The sequence below is a fragment of the Myotis brandtii genome, unplaced genomic scaffold (assembly GCF_000412655.1).
Source record: "Myotis brandtii unplaced genomic scaffold, ASM41265v1 scaffold84, whole genome shotgun sequence".
In the NCBI taxonomy this organism is placed as follows: Eukaryota; Metazoa; Chordata; class Mammalia; order Chiroptera; family Vespertilionidae; genus Myotis; species Myotis brandtii.
Window position 1 is genome coordinate 2,900,287 of NW_005371410.1, and position 7,341 is coordinate 2,907,627.

The window sequence follows — 7,341 nt, forward strand, 5'->3', positions numbered from 1 at the left end:
AGTCAATAATAAAATAAAATAAAATAAAATAAAATAAAATAAAATAAACCTACTAAATGGTCAATACTTTCCCATGCCACAAAATACTCTCCCAACACAAAATTTTAGTAGCTACATTGTATTCATCCATCATATGAATAGAACATAATCTTTTAACCCTTAGAGCTGAAATTTTAGGTTGTTTGTAAATTTTTTCACTACTGTACTACTTGTCCTTTACTATGTATTGCTCATATAAGTCTTTCCTGACCCCTCAGGTAAGAGATGCTTCCCTCTTACAAAGCACTTAGCTTAATTTTAATAAACAATTCATTGTATAATTAGTTGTTTAATGTCTGTCTCTTCCACTCGACCATAAGCTCATGACAGCAGGGAACATGACTGTCTTTTTCACTTCTACAATCCTCAGAGTCTAAATTATTATTTGTTGAATAAATGAATGAGTGAGTGCATGAATGGAGAAATAAACAGATGGTTAGATGCATCATCCCCTTCCATGGCCTTAGTTTTTAGTATATTGCTGGCTAAAATGCATATTGCAAATTCTTTCTCTTTTGGAGCTGAAGGATAAAATTATATTTAGGGAAAGTCTCTTGCTATATTCTAAACGCAAGTGCTAGATTTTACAGTGATGGTGAACCTATGACACACATGTCAGAGGTGACACGCAATCTCATTTTTTTGGTTGATTTTTCTTTGTGAAGTGGCATAAATATATAAAATAAATATCAAAAATATAAATCTTTGTTTTACTATGGTTGCAAATATCAAAAAATTTCTATATGTGACACGGCACCAGAGTTAAGTTAGGGTTTTTCAAAATGCTGACACGCCGAGCTCAAAAGGTTCGCCATCACTGTGCTAGAACATCAGAATTCACGTAGATATTTTGAAAATGTCAAATGTCAACAAAGGGGGCACACAATTTAGCTAGTGCTTGACCTAGGAAGTGGCATTTTACTGCCTACAGAGTGTTGGGAGACAATTCTCTATGGGTCTCATGTTTCTTCATGTCTTATGAGCAGAAGCATCAACAGTCCTTTATTCTGTACTATCTGTTGTTAATCCTTACCTGAGGATATCTTTTTCCATTGATTTTTAGAGAAAGTAGAAAGGGAGAATGCGGGGGGGGGAGAAAAACAGAGAAAAATCGAGAGAGAGATCTATGTGAGAGACATACATCAATTGGTTGCCTCCTGCATGTGCCCCAATTGGGGTCAGGGGTCGAACCTGCAACTGAGGTATGCTATGTGCCCTTGACTGGGAATCAAACCCATAAGCCTTTGGTGTGTGGGCCGACACTCTAATCACTGAACACACTGGCCAGGGCTGTACTAGCTGTTCAAGGATAGTATAGCTTGGGAAGATGAAGAAAGTATTTGCAGTATAATAAAGATAATGTCTCCCTGTAGGGCAAACATTGGGTTTGCCTACTCCCCATTATACAAAATTAGAGTTTCCTAAGCATGGAGTTCTTGTCCTGGAATGAAACCCACCACGTGTACAGACATTGCCTTGCTCTCATTGTGTCACCTCTAGGAACTGGAGTTGGGGAGTTGATGCAAGAAAATGATAGTCTCTGGATACTGCTATTGCTGTGAGTAATTAACTGCCACTAACCAAGGAGATTTGTCCTTTGTCACTAACCAAGAAGATTTGCTTTGGTAAGTATCCACAAAACTGTGCCTCACTAACTTGTTAGCTTGCAAGTAGAATAAAAATCTCAAATCTTTCACAGTTCTCAACACAAAGCAGCTGTTTATAAACATTCATATTACGTATTTGGTGATCAGGGAACAAATGTTTTAAACATTTTATGTCCTAATATAATTGATTGTCACATGTATAGGTGCTTAGGGTGTTTTAGTTATGACTTAGAAAATTCGTTTAATTATGCTTTTCCCCTTTAAATAATACAAAATTGGCTTCCAGTTTGGGTTTTCACATAGAGTTCCTACTTTTTTTTAGTAGAGCTTTTCTGCCATTGAGTGGGAGGTGACTCTGCCTTTGTCCATACTTTCAGGTATGTGGTTTTGGAAGTACCTTAACTCATTCCCACAAGTGTAAGCTTAGCATTGCCAACAATCACCTTAAAGGCAAGGTCCACGCATGCTCTTCTTTTGCATCCCTCCCGCCCCTCTTCTTATAAGGCCTGATACAAGCTTCTGTCCGGGTATTATCATTATTCCAATATGGTAGATTGTACTTTCCAAAGATCACTGCAGTGTCATCTCCCACCCCACCACATTGCTCTTGTGCAATGCGACCCTGTCATTTTCTATCAAGAGGTGGAATCTCTTTCTCCATCTCCTTGACTCTGGGAAGGCCCTATGACTCTCTGACCAGTAGAATATGGAGGAAGTAATACTGGGGAAGTTCCAGGCATAGTCCTTTGCTGGCCCAGCAGCTTCTGATCCTGCCTCCTGGAACACTTGCTCTTGGGCCTTTTCCTCTCATAGCTCAGCCTTCATGCTGTGAGAAGCCCAGGACACATGTAGAAGCCACATGTAGGTGGCTCTGGGTGACAGCCTCAGCTGTGCTCCTGACCAGCATTCAGCATCAACTGCCAGCCAGGTAAGTGAGTCATTTTGGATGTCTAACCTAGTTGAGCTTTCAGATGATTGCAGTCTCAGTTGATTGCATGAGACACCAAACAAGAACTGCTGAGCTGACCCAGTCAACCTGCAAAACCTGAGAGATAATACTAAGTTGTTGTTTGGGGGTAGTTTGTTACATAAACATAGAGAACCAAAACAAAGAGGTTCATGAATAAAGAATTTCAGTTAATTGCATAGTTCTAAACCCACCCTCAACCTTTTAGAATCCTTAAAAACAGAAAGCGAATTTTACTCAAGATCAAGCGTGGCAGCCTGTACCTAGTAGACACTATTGAAGTAATTTTATGAATTACTAAATGATTGTGTATAAAATAAAAATCACTATAAAGTAGGGATGTTAATCCCAGATTTAAAAAAAATTCATTTGGTCACCTATAAATCAAACACTTGGAAATAACTCTTCTTCCTTAATTTAAGTTTACCTGGCTTCTTGGGCATGGCCAGATATACAGGCCAGAAGCAAGATAACCTGTTTGATTACAAGTTTGAGCTCAGGTAGGAGGGTATTCTAGAACTGGTTTTGCTATTGTTGGGCAACAATTTGAATCTGATATTACTATGGTAGCCTAGCATGGAGGCTCATTCATCACCATTTTTAAAGTTTTGAGAATGTTAGATCAAGATCTGGGAATACAATCTTCAGATCTCAGACCATAAAGTGTCTAAAAAAAATAATAAATTACTCTGATGTATAGTAGTGAAGAACAATTTCCTCCCAACCCCCCAGAAAATTAGCCTTCACAGTGCTTCTTTCTTTTCACTGCTTATGCTCCCACCTTGCTGCTCTTTCACGTTCTCAAATATACCATGTTCTTTCCTGCTATGGGACCTTTGCACATGCTATCTTATTGTCCCACTCTTGCCTCTCCATTTCTTCTTCTAGCCAAACTGTCATTTCACCTCAGTTCAAACACAAGTTCTTCAAAGATGCTTTTTCTGAACGCTGCAGAGTAGTGAGGTGCCCCATTTGTATGCTCCAATTATATCACAGCATGTTTTGCAATTATAATTACATATCTTTAGTTGTGTAATTACTTTATTTCTCCTAAGGTCATGTAACTTATTACATGTTTATGAACAATCTACATAGCTTGTTGTATACATTGACATGACTACTATTCTATTGCTGCCATCCACATAACTACTATTCCAGGAAATACTTGACCAGGAAGATAAAAGTTACAAACATCTTTATTGTTGATTCTAGGATCTTTTTAAAAGACCCATGAACTCTTTAAAATAAAGTATTAAATGACAATTTATACAACAACATTCTTCGACTCCTTGCCTCAATTGCTGTGCCAGTCCTAAACTATATCATGATTCTTACCCAATTCTAACTAAGACTTCTCTCTCTTCCCAGTGAAAGACTCACCTTAAAGCAGACTTTTAAAGTTTAATAAATAGCCCTTGCTGGTTTGGCTCAGTGAATAGAGCATTGGCCTGAGAACTGAAGGGTCCCAGGTTCAATTCCAGTCAAAAACACATGCCTGGATTGTGGGCTCAATCCCCCATGTGGGGCATACAGGAGGCAGCTGATCTATGATTCTCTCTCATCATTTATGTTTCTATCTCTCTCTCCCTCTCCCTTACTCTCTGAAATCAATAAAAATATATTAAATAAAAAAGATTAACAAGAGAAAATAACCAAATTTAATACTACGGATGCATGGGAACCTCGCATACATGAGAGTCAGAGACCCCACATGCAGTAGAGGTCCCAGGAGAGAAAGTTAAAATGAGGTCTGTATGACATTCTGAACTAAGGATGAGGTAAAGTGCCTTGGAGGCTTCAAAGGGTCAAGAGCAGATGTTTAGAAATGAGAAGTTTGCCCTGCCCTAGTGGATTTCTGGGAGAGATTAGGCTTCAGTAACTGAGTCCAAAAGCCCTCCTAATAGAGATCAGGTAAGGTGGTGAGAGCTGGGGAAGGTCATGCTATAGCAGAGAGAGAGATGCACTCTGAAATAGGTCCAGGTTGGCCAGCCTAGCCCTTTGTCACCCTGAGCCAAGGGTATCTAGAAGAGTTCTGTAACCTATTTAGAAAATTTCAGCCTGATTTTATGGGACATACCTGTGCCCCCTAAACACCAGGTGGCCTTGGCAGCTCCCTGACATTATAGGAATATTTCAAACTGGGGACAACTCCGTGGGAGGTGGAAGTCAGGGAACTAGGCATTCGGACAGAAGTTCTTTTCAGAGGACTGAAGTCCTGGAGTTTGATATCTATGGCAGGCAAAGAACACTTCAGCCAATTCCTTCCTTTCTTCCTGCTGACCATGACTGAATGGACAGGAGTTTCTTATCTGTTAGGCTTCAACACATTGTTCCTCTTTCTGGGAAGATGGACTGAGTTTTATTTATGGGTGAGGAAAAAAACAAAAAAAAAAATTCAAGTAATCCTAGAGCTTACTAATAAGGCAATTTTTTCCTGAAGACCCAGTCAATGAAAATGTTGGATATTTCTTAGATATAAAGCTGTGTGCAAAGTAGTGGTGGGAGAGGATATAGGGTTTGATAAAGTGTGGTCTCTGCTCTCAAAGAGCTTAGAGTCTAGCTGCAAAAATAAAACATACATAAAAAATTATAATAGTATGTAGTGCTGTCCAGTAGATCTTTCTGCAATGCAATGATGGAAATATTCTATAATGTTCATATCTCATACAGTAGCCACTAGCCACATGTGGCTGTTGGGCACGTGAAATGTGGATGGTGCAACTGAGGAACTGAACTGAATTTTTAACAAGTTTAATTAATTTAAATAGCTATATGTGGTCATGGCTTCTGAACTGAACAGTTTTGGGAGGACAAAGATCACCCATTTCAGGTTGATATGGACAGGGAAGGCTTCCAGGAAGGGGTATAATTAGAATTGGGCCCTTAGGAATATGTAGGATTATGATGAGGGAATAAAAATAGATGGTACTAGCTTTTGGGAATTTTCAGAACACTGTTAGGGGTACCAGAGAGTAAATATTAAACAGAGTAGAGTCCTCTTCTGGTTTTCCTGTCATCTATTGTATTGAAAAGATGGTAAGGCCCTGGTTGTTGTGGCTCTGTGGTTGAGCAACGACCCATGAACCAGGAAGTCATGGTTCAATTCCTGGTCAGGGCACATGCCCCAATTGCAGGCTTGATCCCCAGTAGTGTGCGTGCTGATTGAAGATTCTCTCTCATCATTGATGTTTCTATCTCTCTTTCCCTCTACCTCCCACTCTCTGAAAAAAAACCCACAAACCCACATATTTATAAAAAAAAGAAAAGAAAATATGGTAGGGTTTGATGAGGCAATTATCTCTCTTCAGTGCTCTCTGCCCCTTGCTTTTCAGAGGCCTGAGCAAATAATCTTTAACAAATTTTTTTTAAAAAAAATATATTTTTATTGATTTCAGAGAGGAAGGGAAAGGATGAGAAAGAGAGAAACATTAATGATGAGAGAGAATCAATGATGGGCTGCCTCCTGCATGCCCCACACTGGGGATCGAGCCCACAACCCGGGCATGTGCCCTTTACCGGAATTGAACACGGGACCCTTCAGTCCGCAGGCCAACGCTCTATCTACTGAACCAAACCAGCTAGGGCCTGAGAAAGTAATCTTAAGGGCAATGGGAAAAGCACAAAAATGGGAGTCAGAAGACATGGGTTTTACTCCTGCTGTGTCATTAACTCACCCATAAGGCTTAGTTTCCTTGTCTAAAAAGAATCAAGGGTACTGTTCTGTACCTGTGTTCTGATTCCCATCATATTTTAGTGGAGTAGGATGGTGTAGCCAACGTCACCCAGCTTACAGTCTTGCTCAAGGTGAAAAAGGGGACTCATAGGGGGTGCAGGAATATTAAGAGTCTACATCCTTTTTATTCTCCTGTCTTAAGGGAGAAAAGCAGAGGTGAAGGAGTGGGTAAGCTCACTTCTAAAGTATCTCTCATCCTTAAGGCAATAGGGGTTTTCTTCAGGTTGAGAGGGGTGGGAAAAGATAGAATAGAATTGGAAAATACATTAAACTGAAGTGGGGATGAGTTTAAGGTGTGTTGAGAGTATTTGGGATAAGGTTAGGTATGGAGAGTGGGTGTTTGGAGGAAGAAGGTGGTGGTGATCAGGAAGTTCAAGTCCTGAAAACTTTTCCAACTGTACAATTTCCCTTAAGATTTATCATCACTGCAGCCTACTATCAAATATGGTGCTTTAGAGCCTCTGAAATAAAGGGATATTTCTCACAGTCATTGGACTTCTTAAATCCAGAGTTCTGTTTGACAAAAATTCTCCTTTACCAAAATCTAGTCAGGCTTCTTTGAGCCCTATTCTCAACTAAATCTTAAACTTGGCCTATAAAAACTATAGACTCTTAGCACAAATGATTTTTCCAATCCACCTCCCATAAACTAAGAGATCTGAACAAACACCAGGATACAGTCAAATCTCGGTTCTTGAATATCTCTCTGATCTTAAACAAATTGGTTCTTGAACAAGTTGTTCATGGAGAACATGTTGCAGTTATCCAACAAAACTTCAGTCCTTGACCTGACAACCCTTTCATACTGATACCTCAACATGATAAAAAAATGTCTCTCAGGCCACAAACAAAGGAGAGAATGCATGAGTATGAGTCAGTTTACCACTAAATCTTATGTTGTTAACATCTCAGGAAATCGTGCTGTGAATATTTTTGTGGTGTGTGTGTGTGTGTGTGTGTGTGTGTGTGTGTGTGTTGTTTTTGTTGGGGGGGAA